Source organism: Melozone crissalis, unplaced genomic scaffold (genome assembly GCF_028551555.1).
Source record: "Melozone crissalis strain CALT ecotype California unplaced genomic scaffold, PUWL_Pcris_2 ptg000023l_1, whole genome shotgun sequence".
Classification (NCBI taxonomy): domain Eukaryota; kingdom Metazoa; phylum Chordata; class Aves; order Passeriformes; family Passerellidae; genus Melozone; species Melozone crissalis.
The window spans coordinates 33,118,163-33,133,639 of NW_026535801.1; positions in this window are offsets into that span (position 1 = coordinate 33,118,163).

The window sequence follows — 15,477 nt, forward strand, 5'->3', positions numbered from 1 at the left end:
ACAGTGCCTGTGAGGTTTGCTCAGCCAATACCACAAAGAAAAACACTCCTTTCCTTGTCTCTCTTTAGCATCAGGCCCATTTGCTAAGTCACAGCTGTGCAAACACACTGACAGCCAGGGTGTTACACCAGGGAAACCTCCTGCCACCTCCACAGCCTCCCCCTCCATGGGAGGGTGGTACAGGAAAGAGCAAGGCAGTGGGAGCTTTAGATCTCTCTGCTTTTCTACCTAGCAAGACCGTTCTTTCTCAGGAAGGCATGGTTCAGCTCAAGGAAGAATTAAAGGCAGCCTCTGGGACTTTTCCAGGTGCTAATGGCTGGGGTGTGCCATAGGATGAGGATGCCAGCACTGGTGTTTCTCAGGGGGAAGCAAAGCCAGGGATGACTCAAAGGCAGAATTTGGGGGAGGTAAGGAGGTGTTACATCCATTTTATCTCTTTGGTAAATGTTTGTTTGACCCGTGGGTTGGGAGTCTTTCAGGGCTCAGTGATACCTTGTATATTCAGAGGTAACTTCAGGCAAACACAGGCAGACCCCCATGGGGCTGTGGGGTTGGCAGCTGTGTCCACAGAATGACTAACAAATGACTTTGGGGATGTCAGCTTGGCAAAGGTAAAAACTAAATATAAGTTGTTTAAATTTATTCCCATTTCAAAATGATGCTTGTCTGTACTAACAGTCTGCTTTTATTTGGAGCAATGAAGTTCATTAGGACAGTTGCTTAGGCTGCAAAATCCAGTATTTTGAGGCTGAAAATTGCCAGATTTGTGCTTGTCCATGCAACATTAACTATATGTCCAGTGTCTTCAATTACCCTATTTTATTTCTCTACAGGATACCTGCCTTATTCAGTGTTCAAGAAGTGAAAGGAATCAGGGCAACTGAACTGGCCTTGACTAATTGCCTTAGGAACTTTGTTCCTAATATTTCCCATTTCACTTGTTTTATATTCAACTGCTCAGCCCCCTGTTGTTAGTCTAGTGACACCAGACTGCCCTTCCACCTGAAGACTTCAGGGCCTTTATAAATGATAACCTTTGCAAGCCTGCTGCAAATTAAACTCTTCATTTTACAAAGGCAGCTAGGTACAAAAAATGAAATTATATACTTGGACCCACAGGCACCTAGACTCAACCTAGAAATATAACCTAGATTTGTGGGTTCCTGACCTTCCATTTTAAGAACAAATCTCTTGTCTTATGCCTAGTTACTGATTTTCATTACAAATGGGAATCAGAAATCTATGGTCCCTTTTAATTGATCTGCAGTAAACTGCTGACATTATATTTTATAAAATTTCAGGTAGGGTGTTTGAAACAAGTAGAAGTAATCAATTAGAACCAGATCTAGACGTGTCTATAAATTACTAAGTGACAAAATCTGAAAGTGAAATCTCTTGATATATCCAGCAATATTAGTGAGAGAGAAGGCTTACATGGAAATGATTTTTCTTTTCACAGTAACATCCTGTTGGAACTTTAAACCCCTATCTTCATCACAGTTCCATCTCTCTGCTTTCTTCTGCAGTGAATGCACTTCCCATAAATCCTTAAGAAGAAATTGTACTGTTAATCCCACTTACCAAATTTTGTGTGACTCTGTGGAGGTGAAACTGGGATTGTGATTGCATTCTACCCCAGCAGCCAGCACAGCTGGTTAGAGTGGGACTGGGAAGGCTTTAGATAATAGGAATGCCAAAAAAGCAGGAGGACATAGGTTGACAGCTCTACATGGGATTGTTCATGGTGACAGCCCAGGGTCTGTGCTAAGCCAGGTGGATTTTTCTCAAAAAGTTTAGTGTTTCATTAAAGGCATAAACTACCAAATTTTTGGCCCAGTTGAAAAAGCTTTCAGGGTGAAAATAAAAACATATAATCCTCAAAAAGAACATAATACAATTATATATAAAAAAATCTGATAGCACCAAAAAGAAAGGTCTGGCTCTGGGAAGACCTTGGATTGTGTTCTTTGCTCAAGAAAAGCTGGTGTAGTCTGAGGAGCAGAGAGAGGAGAGAGCAATAGTGGAAGTTCTGGCTCTAATGGAGGCTTGTTTACAGAGTGAAGGATATGTTTACATGTCAGTGTGGAATAGGGCTGCCAAAATTCCTGCCAAAGCATAACCACCAAAAATAATCCTGCTTGTGTCTTTGGTATTTTCTAAGCCAATTCCTTTACTTAGCATGAAGTCTGCAAGGGGATACCCATTAACATGAAAACCTACTGTGTAATTTAAGAAATAATATTTGTCCTAATCCTTTTTTCCTTCTCTCCCTCCCCCTTCCTGTCTCATCCCTGCTGCAGAATGCTGTAGTTCTACTGAATGCTGATGAGACCACACCAAGCCCAAGCCCAGCCACTCACTATTGACCAGCAAAGCTGGCACCATATCAGCATTTAATACTTCTGACAGGGAGGAGATCGATGGAGAAGGCTAGTCATGATATTGAATTTTCTAGAGAAAATGGAACTTTGTTTCCTTTTAGTTTGTTTTTTAATATATTTATTCAAGTCCTACCTGATTATATTCCCTCCTCACCATAGCAGTCTTCCTGTGTTCAATCTTCTCAATCTGTTTTCTGAAGGTGCACATGCAGAGAGAAGCCAAGACCTTCTTTCAGCATGCAGTGAGAGAGATTTATTGTTCATATTTCCTACTATTTCTGTCCACCTGCATGCTTTAGTTGAAATGCTTCTTGATCCAAAAAAGTTTGCATATGAGACTAGTGGATTCAGAAATTAAACCAAGCTAGAGAAATACCAGAATGGTGGGTGGCATTTTGTAATTCAATATTTTTGCTCTTTGAGACATGTATACACTACATTTAAGTAAGATCAATCAGTACAGAATTGCTGTTGAGATCATACTAAAGCTAAGAGAAAAAACAGAGAGGCAGTGGTTGCTGTGAAGCAGCAACTGAATACAAGTGTTTGCCTGTGGGTGAAGCAGCTCTTCAATGAAAAATATGGATGTATTAGAGGGAAAAAAAGGCTTTGAGAAACGAGTCCCAGAACTTAGAAGCTGTAAGTATAATCAATAACATGTAAGTGCTGGTATCTTTGAATTATGGAAGCTTTAAAATATATAAAATATGAGTTACAGTTTCTTTGTGCATTAACAAAGAGGCTGAACTCTTCCTTAGACACATTACTTTGGAAAGAGCAATGGTATCCATTTTTTCAGGTACTTCTGTCTAATAACAGTCCCTAGACAGTAGGAGCAGTCACACTACTGCACTGCAATATAAAGTATGCTTCCAAACCATTTCCCTGACTGCAGCTGTCAAACACAGCATCAATGTGTCCTGCCTGGTGGCATACAACATTTCTTAAATTAAATAATAGACATCACACAATTTCTTTGAACTACCTCACTGAAAGATGTGTAGGCAATTAACCAAAATGGTAAATTCCATAATCCCAGAATGGTTGATGGTGGAAGGCAAGTCAGGGAATAATCAAATCCTGCCGCCCTTCTGAAAGCAGAGGCAGCTAAAGCAGATTGCTCAGGATCCTGTCCAGTCAGGTTTGGAATAGCTGCATGATGGACACTTTACAGCCTCTCTGTAAGCCTGTTCCAGAGTATGAGAGCCCTCTGAGTGAAAAAGCTTTCTCTTATTTATACAGATATTTGTATTTCAGTTTGTGTCCGTTGCCTCTTGTCTGATCACTGGGCATTGCTGAAAAGAGTCTGAGTCCATTTTCTTTACTCTCTCATAAGATGTTATTATGCATTGCTGAGACCACCCTGAGCATTCCTTTCTCCAGCCTGAGCAGCCTCAGCTCTCTCAGCTTCATCTTGTATCTAAAAGCCCTTTTTTGTCCTTGTTGATTGTCTGGATCACCTTATCACAGATTCAGGGCATCACATGTGTGTGTTTGGAGAATCCACAGCTGGACACAGGACTCCAGATGTGTCTCATCAGGGCTGAGTAAAAGGGAACCATCACAAGTATGCTCTGCCCAAAATATGAAGTACTGCAATCCAGCCTGTCAAAATAACCCAAAAAGTAATCCCCTGGTGTGGAAGTGCAGGAGTGTGGCTTGTATCATTCCATGCTTTTCCTTACTGCTGACTCTGGTGTGTGTTTCTCTGCAGCTGTAAGCATCTCTGAGCTTAGTAGCACATTTCATTATCTGAAATGTAGTTTTAGAATGAAACCCAAATAATTTATTGCAGAAAGTTCACACTAGAGCAGATCTATGTGTGCTGCCTAATGGCGGTGTGCTGCACTGGTCTGTTCAAGGCAGTTGAATTATTCTGAATCAATTCTTATCAGAATGAGATGAGAGTATCCACTCTATTCCTAGGTTTTATGATAATTTGTGTAGAGTTCCTCTAAATTAGAAAACAAACAGATAGTTGCTTAAGCAACCTGAATTTCTACCTTAGAGGCAAACACTATAAACCAGATCATCTGTATCTGTTTATATTTTCCTATTTCTCTGGGTTTTCCCAGGTTTTCCCTTTTCAAGGAAAGCTTAAATGGTGTGCATGACACTGTGGTGCAAAATGCTTTAGTTGCTGCTGAATCAAAGGTACATTTAGCTCTGGCTGAGGCTTATGAAAAACAGTGTTTACCTTGATCTTTATGCACTACTCACTCTCTGTGGCTGTGGCTGTTTTGCTTCCTGACAGATTTCTTGCTAGTCGTGTGAGAAATCTGTGGCAAATTATTTGCAGGGCTTTCCTTCTAGGTCAGCAGTTTGCAAACACTCTTTCAAAAGTCAATTAAAATGTTCCGTTTTCTCATTGGCATGAGGATAGTAAATGGAAGAATTTCAAGGCTTAATATGTCTCCCTCTCAGAAACACGTTAGCTTGCACAGCTGTGAGCAGAGGCACTTTATCAGAGATTAGTTTGTTCAGATTTCCTCCTGAAAATTGTTAACAAGGATTCGATTACTGTTGTGGGGAAGGAAGCTGGAAAATAAAGGCAATTGCTGGCTATTTGCTGAAGGAATCAGTTAAAGTAATAGTATCAGTTAAGGGGAGTTGGTGCTGCTTTGGAAGTTCCTATTTGCTTAATTGCAGTCTTTTCCAATGTAGCATCAGGTAAAAATAGAATTCCAATATGTCCTGCACTTCAAGTTGCTTGTGGCTTGTACAGTGTCTTATCTGTATTGTCTGCAGGGGAGATCCAAAATGGGAGAGGAGTGCCTGTGCCTCTCTTCTGGCAGACAAATATTGCTCTGCTGGGCAGTTCCTCACCTTGGAGGGGAAATGCTCCCTCTCTCCTCCCTGTCCCACAGTGCCTGTGGGGCAGTATTGCAATGCTGTGATGGCCCCAACAAGAGGAGAGAATGATGCATCTGACTCCATTGATATCAGAAGGCTAATCAATTACTTTATTACACTATATTATTCTATGCATCTAAAATGGAATCTGCCAAGCACTCAACCCTGCACATAACACTCACACAGCCCAGAATATCGTGTCTGTCAGCTGGCAGTCCTGACACAAGCACACACTTGGCCCTGGTAGGCCAAGGGAACAAAACATCATCACTTTGGGTAAGCAACCTCCATATTGCATTCTACTTGGGCACAACACAGGTGCAGCAAATGATAAGAATTGTGTTTTCTTTCTCTGAGGTTCAGAGAATGTGAATCCCAGAAATATTCTTAGGAAGAATTGTGCCTTGCTTTTCTCTGTGAGGAGAAATGTGGGGCTACAGGACACATTTCAGCTTGCAGCCACCCTGTGTCCCTGGCAGCCTCCAGAGCTGAACTGCACATGTTTTCATCCACCCACAGCATTGCTGTCAGAGCCAGGGCTTCACCCAGCAGTAGTTATTGCTCTGTGCAGCTCTGTGCAGTTTTATTGCTCTGTACAGCTAATTCAGGCTCAGTTAGTCTTGCTGCCCTTTGGTGCACAAACTGTGTTTTTGCTGAAGAAAAGTTTTCATTGAATAGAAAAAAAGAAGCAACTTGCTGCTTTTGTCTGCCCCTCACTGCAAAGTGTGGGACTGCCTCCTGCTACCCCAGCTCTTTTCACCCAGATATCAGTGATTTTCACACAGCCTTCCTCAGTCTTGCTATGTTTCACCTCAGGTTGATTATGTTCAGCCTTCCATGGGTATCCCCTGGATTGTTTTCTTCATCAGAGGAATTGTCAAGCTCATCACTTCTTGCTGCTCTGTCTGAACTTTATAATTAGCTCTGCCCTAAGGGCTTGTGAGCCTGAGGAGCTCTGCATTGACCAAAGTGGGTTTGCTCGATAGGCTAAGTGCAAATTTTCTGAGTCTTTCCTGGTACCTATCCAACCTAGCTTATCTCTGCATTGAGCTCCCTCATCTATAATTAATACATGTCAGAGAGGAATCTCTGCTACGAAATTTTCTTATGAGGATAAGTTCCTTCATGAAAATATTTATCAAGTTCTGCTCACCTTGACCATAGTAGTGAAGTCCTTTGTTCAATAATTCACAGTTCTGTGAAGGACTCAAAAGTTCAAATAGCATTTTAATCACAGATTGGGTGGGATATGCCATAGGCTTTGTACTTTGAGTCTGTCTTCAGAAGAATTAAAGCATTTTTTTCATGGATATGTTTTGATTTTAATTACTCAAAGAAAGTCAGTACTGCCTCGGAATTGCTTCTAAATATGTGAAATTTTAGTGCAGGGATATTAATAACCTGACTTTTCCCACTGTGCTTAGTCTCTGCAGCTTTCATTAACTTCAGAGAGACTTGCAGTCACCTGTACTTCCAGCCATAATTTTTCAAGCTTTCTTGACTCATCAGTGACAGAGATGGGAGAATGAGTCATATTTTTTCATTAATGACTGCTGATTTTGAATATATCAAGGCTTTAATTTCCAGAAATCTCACAATCTCCCTTTTCTTTTGCCTGTCTTCCTCCCAGCCTCCCACCTAAAAAACATGGTCAAAGATCTTGTTTTGAAAAGTCAGGCTTCTATATTTCCAGGTTTCAGATTAAAACTGAAAATGCAAAGTTCTGAAAAGCACCTGTCACTCACAAAGGTCCTGGCAATGACCCCTTTCATTAAATTTCATCTCCAGTGTTTCTCAGAATTCACTCTGCCAGGTCTGTGAAGCTGAGTCTAGTGTTTTCATCCCGTCCTGCTAAATTGAGAAGAATATTTCTATTGATTCTGAAAGCAGGAGGATTAAGCTCTAGTGCCTGCTTTGCTCCATTGTGCCAGGGAGTGCCTTATAACCAATTTACAGCATTTGCAGCTGTGGTTTTCTGAGTGAAGATCCAATATCTAACTGTTTACATCAAGGGTGACTTTCTGACACAGAGGCTTATTTTATTTTTTTATAAGTGATGCAGTCTTTATGGAAATTAAAATTAATATATTTTTTAATATCTGCTGCAACTTCCTTAGTAAAAAACAATCAGTTTAAGAGCATCTCTCTGACTCACCTGAGCTGGGTGCAGCTGACAGACACTTGCTTTTGGACAGAGATAGAGCCATAAGGTCATCTGGGTGATCCTCTTCTTCAGTGGCCTGTGCTTGGAGAGCTTGTGCTTACAGTTTTCAATATTCTTCCCATTGAAATAATGTGATATTTGAAGAGCTGCTCTCAAACCAATAGGATTAGGAGCAGTGCTTGCTGTTGTATATTTTCTATTAGACTGAGACTGCTCACTGTGCTGTTTCTCAATTCTGAGTTTCTACAGGCCAAATAATTGAATAGGCAAGAAATTGGTCACTCTAATGGTTATTTTTTGAAGGCTGTGATAGAGGACCTTTTCTCAGTTTGATTATACTTAGCAGTATATATTTTATTCAAAGAAAAATTCAACTACAGTAATTCCTTGAGGCGAAGGTGAAATCAGACTAAATCCACTTAAACACATAAAAAATAAACAGTAACACAAAAAGATGTTACTCTGTTTGCAAATATTTGGGAAAAAGAGATCTACAAGTGTGAGTCAGCAGATGTTAATCTCTGTCTTGGCCATGGATTGCCCCTGGTAGAGAGGACTTGGAAGGTGTTGTTTCATCCTTGTTCCTTATGTTTGTTCTCCCTAGTGCCATAGGTATAAAATCCTGGGGAGCTGATGGTCCAGGCCATGGCAATGGGGTTTGGTGGACAGAATACTGGGCTGGAGACCTGGGCACCATCTCCTTGTAGCCAACAGGAACATTCCTCTGCTTCTTGGGAAAATGAAGCTATCTAAGGCATGCAGCCTTAAAAATGTAAATGTACAATTCTCTCAGCTCAGCACTTGTTGGAATATTCTATGTCCAAGGAGGAGCTGTCAATTTTCCCTGGCTTGGCACGGGGCTGCTGCATCACTGTTTTCCTCAAACACGTGCCTTTGGAGGCTCCCTCCTCCCAGGTACGTTCCTGTGCACATAATCCATGGAAACACAGAGATCCCAGGGCTCCTCCTTGCTCCTGGGAGTGGCTTGGGCTGCCAGCTTGGTGAATATCAGTGGAAATGAGCAGGCTGTGAGCACTGCTGGCTTTACACAGCACCCCACGTGCCAGGGCGTGCAGGTGCTGAGCATGCAGAGACCTGGAGTGGGCTGCACCTGCAGGCTCATTGCACCTGCATCATGAGATGTCACCCTTTATTGAAAGCTGTGCTTGAGAAACAACTGATTAACACCTAAAGACATGGGATAAAATGGCAGAGATTGGTGCTTTGCTGTGCTGTAAACTCTCTTTGGGAAAGACAGATTTATCTCTGTTTTGAAATGTTTAGTTCTTCCTTTCTCTTTTTTACATTACATGAGGAGGAGAAAATGGGAAAAGGATCAGAAAAGTTGCCTGAATATATTTTAATAATAATTTTAACATAAAAAGGGAAAAGTCATAATTTTGTTCAAGTAGTTCATCTCCATTCAGACAATACAGAGGTTATTGCAGAGCTCATGCCTTTGATTTCTTACTTTACTTTGGTTTGTGTACCAACCAATTCTTGTTAAATATTTATGGACAAGATTAAAGACTTTATAAAACTTAGCAGCTGGCAGCTGTCCTCGCCTAAAGGATAATGCAGAGTTTTCATTTTAATTGGATAACTGTGTGACTGAAATATGCAAACCCCAAGGGGAACATGAGAATTGAAATATGTAAAGTATTTTTTTAAAGAAAATGCTCTTTTACATTCTGTACTTTCTTTTTCTCTTGGTAGCTTTTATCTGAAGGTGAGGTTGCGATTTCTTTTCTGCTTCTTCCTTTTTAAACTTTTATTTTGAATTGCTTGGTTTTGGTTATTTTTCCCACTGAAGTTGAACTTTTTTGATGGGGTTCCTTCTGTTTGTTACAGGCCAGGCATGGATTAATATGCCTTGTATTCTTTTGATTTTTTTCTTCTTTCCCTACACTATTTCCCATTTTTCTGTTCGTAATTAACTACTTTTATATTAGTGGGAATTTTTGTGTTCCACCCCTTGAAGATTATCTATCAACACAATCCTACAGGCCAAGGTCTTCCGCATTAGCTGCCTATGCACACACTCTCTCCTTGTGCTTGTCAATATTTCACATACACCTTGCAGCCCAGCTAAAAGAAAGGGCAGCTGTAGCTGAGCAAAAATTGAGGATTGTGTTTTAACCCTTTTTCCCTCTGGACCTATTGCTTCTGCCTTCCTAAAACTATTTTCTTCAGTATCTTAAGCTGTCCTGTGGCTACTGAAGTCAACAAGGCAGTGTTTGTCTCTGCATGAATGTCATCTGCAGAGTGTGGCAATAAAACAGCAACAGTTTCTTTCTTTACCCCTTCATTATTTCTCAAAGATTATGGAGAATGGCCTCACAACCCCAACAATCACTCTCTCAACACCCTCAGTGGGTGTTGTCAGGGCCCATCAGTTTCTAGAGGTCACATTCCTGTAGTAGTTCAGTTTCCAGCTCTTCCTTCTCTAATGATGGGGCTGTGTTTGCATCAACCTGGAATTTCATTCCTAAAGCCTGGGTCCCAACAGTGCTGGCCCAACAGTTCAGCTCAGCTTTGCCACTGAGTTGTGCTGGCTTTAAAATTACTGCTCATCACTTCATCCAGGACATTGTGACCCGAGATAAACCAGACATCTACTGTCCCCCTCAAAGGTGTGGGGGAAGCCAGACACTTCCTTGCAGAGCTGGTGCAGAAAAGAGCACACAGGACAGGGAAAGAAGGTAAAGGGTCTGTGCAGTGTCACCTGCATGATTTTACTCAGGACTGTAACTTGGATTTGCATTGCTTAATTGGAAATTAGGCAGGACTGTGGAACTGAAGCGTTTCTTCAGATGTATCTTAAAATGACTCACCAAAGTTGATAGCTGAAATGCTTATCAGAGAATAAACCCCCAAATTTGCTTTGTAAAAAATAACTTGCCATGTCCCTATGAACCCTGGTTTTTTAATTCCAGTATTACTTCTCTTTCCCTCTTGGTACTTTGAAGCATTGACAGTTTGGATTTGACACATAAATGTGTCATTAACATGACCTGCACAAAGCAGGAGTCTTTGGCACTTCACTGGAGCAGTTGTACCTTTGTGCATTTTTTATGTGTTTTTTCGCCTTCCAGCAACAAGAAAGGATAAGAAGTTTTTGAATTTTATTTAAGGATGTAATTATTTCCCAGGCTTGTTTCCTAAAATGACATGGTTGCCTTGCATTTGTTAAGAAATGAGTACTGATAGGAATATTATCATGAAGAAACATCTAATTAAAATACCTTTTTTATTTGTTCCTTCATCTCATTGTAACAGATAACAAGAATCAACAGATGATATTATACTAATTGTGATTTATTTTAATACATGATATAAAAATTGTATAATATCTCTTTAGTTCAATTTGTATTCCTTGAACACATAGGGGACTCTTATTAGAAGGCGCAAACAAGTTTAGCTGATCTTTTTGAAATGAAAAAACCCTTTCAAATACTCTTATCCAGTGCTGTATTATTACTGTATCTTTTTCCTCTTAAATGTTGGGATGACATCTGTCATGCCAAAATTCTTATTTGGGTTTGAGGCTCTTCAAAAGCTGTAAAGACAGCTCAGCCAGGGTTTGCAGAGAACAGATCAGAGTGGTCAGAGTGCACCAGGGAGCACTTATCTGCCTTTTGTGCTTCTGAAGGAACACTGACCTCAGGGTTTAGAGGCACTCTGGGATTATGTCTTTCCCTTCTGCAGAAGAACTTTAAAACTTTTAAGTGTGGTGCTTAAGTTCCTCTCTGTCATCCTGTCTGGTGTGTGGGCCAGTAATTTCCATTTTCACCCATCTTTGTTTTAACTGGGATCAAATTCCACTTTGTGTGGAGATTCAGGCACAGAATCTTCTGGGTTAACTCTTGTAAGGATTTAATATCAGCCATTTCAAATAGGGACTGTTGGCATATACATTAAATGGACATTATACATGCAGATTAGATGCAATTGTACATGTCTTGTACACTTTATATAAACTCTGTGATGGCATATCTAATATCTCATTTTTTTAAAAAGACCTGTCATGTTATCATCAGTTTCCTACTCTGCCACCCATGCATTGCTGAGATGCATCCTCACTCCAGTTTTCTTCTTTTCTAATGGAATTTCTGTGGCTGAACAAATATATTGAAAGAAGAAGAAGGTAGGTTATACCCCCAATTTCTTATTCTCATAATCACATTAGTGCTACAAGTAATGTCACCCAGCAAGAGTCCCATTCTTACTCTGCTAATTCACTTTCTGTGTCAGGTCTGTGAGGAAGATAAGGGAGTTATGTCTACTGAAGTGAGTTTTCTATTAACTCTTCTGCTTGGTGTTTTGGATATATAATATTTGGCAGTTTTGCTGCTATCTCTTGTCATATGATAAAAAAATGTTTGTTGTATGTAGCTTCTGCAATCTCTTACATACTGGATATCTAATCTAGATGTGACAAAATGATGAGAAAAGGATATCAGAAGTAATATCTTGAAGCCCTTATGATGTTCTATTCTGTTTTGTTCTGTTTGTCAGAGCTCTTGGGTTGTCCCTCTGTGTGAGAATGCAGGAATAGAAGCAGAAATCCTTTCTATTGCATTTTGGGAGACTCTATCACTGGGGTGCATGGAAGTGTGCATCATGCTTGTGACAACACCACCCCAAACCCCTCTTTTTTTTTAAACTATTTTCTTTTGGAAGTTTTAAACAGAAAAAAAAATTAAGGAAAATGTTGGAAAACACTGCTAAAAAGTTTAAAACATTGGTGATTTTTTTACCCTCAGTTGTGTCTAGTTTAGTCTTCACAATTCACATAAAGAGGAGGAACTCTGCAAGACCAAAAGAAGCAGGGAAAAGCAGAATATTTGGTTTCTTGGCAATGTTATAAAAACCCATTGGCTCTGCATAAGCCTTACATGAATTAAAAAGGAGATTTAGTGTTTACTTTGTTGCTGCAAGCAAAATCTCTGTATTACTTTCACTCACATGAGTTACACAAAGGACTGTAATACACTGGTGAGCTGAAAATTGTAGTTAAGGGCTCCGTGGAGGAATCTGCTTTGCTTGAGGATGCTTGAGAAAGGTGTATTATAAAGGTCTCTGAGGTACAGAGTGGTAACTCACAGTGAAAGGGATTTGTGGGTGCTTTGCAGCAAGAAGAGGTGGTACTGATTAACTGCAATTGCTCTTGACCCGGCCTCTGGTTCAGCCCCTGAAGGACATCAGCTTTATCCCGAGGGACATCTTTGTTCCAGTCCTGTTCTCAAGACTCATTAACCCAGCAGCTTGCAGGACTTGGTGCCAGCTTGTCAAGATCTAACAATAGATCATCTTCTGCCCTGCCACTGCCTTCCAGCTGCCATCTGTATCTGCACTTCCCATCTTGGCTGCACCCCCCCTTTGCAAACTGGCCTGTGGTTTCAGAGCCACTGAACAATATTCAAACCAGGAAAGAATCCCTGATACACAGCTTTCCCCCCTGCTTTCACCAGTTCCTTTCTTCAAGGTGAGTAGTAAAAGCTTTTCAGAGATGAGCTGTCTGCATGTGAATTGTCATCTCTGAGGACAGCTCTTTGCAGTTCAGCAGGACTTGGGAATTCTGTGAAAAAACCAGATCCAGGGCTGCTGCAAACAGCTCTGGTTTTGAGCTGTGCAGTGGAATGTACTTTGAGAAGAGAAATTCCAGCATTGCATGGGGGGGTTACATGCAACAGGGAATGACAGCATCCCCTCACCCAGGGGGTTGAGGAAGGAAGATGTGACCAAAGGAGAAATAATGAAATATTAGGGAGATTTCTCATAAAAGAAAAGAGAAAGGAAAGAAAAATGGGAAACAAAACAAAACAAAACAAAGCCAAAAAACCAAAACAAAACAAACAAAAAACCCACCAAAAAACAACCCCAAAGTGGAGGGATAAGAATTCCAGAGTTGGCAGAAATATAACAAAGCCTCATAAGAAAATGCAGAATAGGGAGACAAAAGTGGATCAGTGATATTGAAAAGCCCCCACATCTCAGGGAGCCTGTTTTTCTGCCATACAGCCTTCAGCCTACAAGAAACCTCCCTACTGCTGAAAGGAGAGGCATTGGAGCTTGCATGGCCCACAGCAAGATTTCAATGGAATTGATATTAAGTGGGTCAAAGGAAAGAAAAGAAGGTGGATTTGCTTTTGTCATTAAAATCGTTACAAATGCACTTTAGTTTTCTCTCAATTCTCAGCTTTTGCTTTTTTTTCATTTTTACATTTAGGATTTAATTATCAGGCAAATTTAGCATATTTCTTTTTTTCTGATCACTCGGATGGAAAAGCAGGACCTACTTTTTGACTTTCAAGCCTTCACACTGAATCTTCCTCAGGGCTCAAGGAAACTTGAAAAAGTGATTACTTTTCTCTTCTCACCCTTCTTCCCCTACCCTGAAATTTCAGTAGGCTTTTGTCACTGTACATTCAGATTGAAAATGAAAAAAGCAATTAGAAGAAATACAGCATATTCCCTTGGGTCCCCACAACCCTATTTATCTGCAGCCTTTGGCCTTAATAGCAGAAGCCCAATATCTGCTTTCTGCCACAGCTTCCAAGGATGTTTATGCATAATAGCACTGGCATGGGGAAACTTCTGAGATGAGGAGGGAACTATGACTAAAGACCCTCCTAAGGCATTGCCTTGAAAAGCAAGCTCAATTTGAAGTATCTAGTTGCTCACAGTTGGAATAGCTACACTTAAACTGCATAGCATGAATTTAATGAAACTTTTTTTTTTTTTTTGGTCAGAATACATGGCTGTAGGACAGCTCAATTTTTGTTACTCCCAAGTGATGTTTTATGAGTATCTCATATTTCTTAAGTGGGCAGTAGAAAGTGTTCCAAGTGCTTTGAAGATTGAAAGGAAGACACACTGTTAGTATCAAAGGCAATATCAGTAAAAATAAACACAAGCAAACAGAAGAATACATCCATTTTGGACTTTGCTCTACTGGACAGTTGTTTTACATCAGGGAATTTTTTTGTCCTGAAAGCTGAAGTAAAACAAAAGAGTAAGTAGCAGATTGATGTTGAGGCATTCCTTCTATGGACAGTAAAAGGCAGAAGCAGAAAACCAGAACATGGAGTTAGAAGTGTCTTTATCATCCCCCAAAGGGTCTGTGGGGAAGAATGTGGGATTTAGAGAACATTGTTTTTATCTGTTATCTCTCTCTTGCTGGGAGCCATATGCCCAGTTCATGAATATTTCCAATTGTATTTCTCAGGTGTGCAATCCAGTGGGAGTACAGAGACTGAGAATGTGCTTCACTTTTCCTCCCTATCCTTGTCTGATAGGATTAAGCAGAGGCTGGTGAGATTTGCTTTTCCCTCTTTTATATCTCCTGGAGAAGGCAAGGTCTGAGGAAAGCCACAAGCCACAGTTTAGCAGAGCTGTGGGGACCTTATTCCCTGTTTTAATCTTTTAGATCCACCTAGGGTTAAACAATTATCTGGCATAACCAAAGCAGGGGTCTGGCAGCCCAGATGGAACTTGGCTTCTTGAATGTAAACTCTCTAAATACTCCACTGGCAATTAGGTAGCTTCTTCAAAGAAAGCAGCTTTCTGTAGAAGTATCTTTGCCAGGAGCTTTTCTCCTAGTAGGATTCATCCCTCTTCTTAATCCTTGCTGGTGACAGACTGAAAAGGCTTGCTATAGATTAAGCATTTCACTGATAACTTTGAAGTCTGCAAGGTAAAATTCATCTTGCTTCATCATCTATTCCAGATGAGGAAATTAGATTTTCTTCCTAATGATGCCTTGCTTTCCAATTTCTCTCTCTGGCAGTCCAGACTCCCAGTCAAGAGACAGACCAGTTCTATGTGGATGTGGAAGAGATTCCCTGCCCCAGAAACAGGAACAAAATAATTGCAAGGTGGAGAAAGCACCTTAAAATCTTAATCTGTGGACTGGAATGCTGAAAGAGTTCTGAAAAGATCCATCATGATTTGTTTATAAGAGAGCCTGGCTGAATTTCTATTTTGTGGCAGCTTGTCTGTTCACTCTCACCAGGTGATTTTTCACGCACAATCTATCATCCTAACCAGGGGTCCAAGGTGGTCTGGTACAGCCTT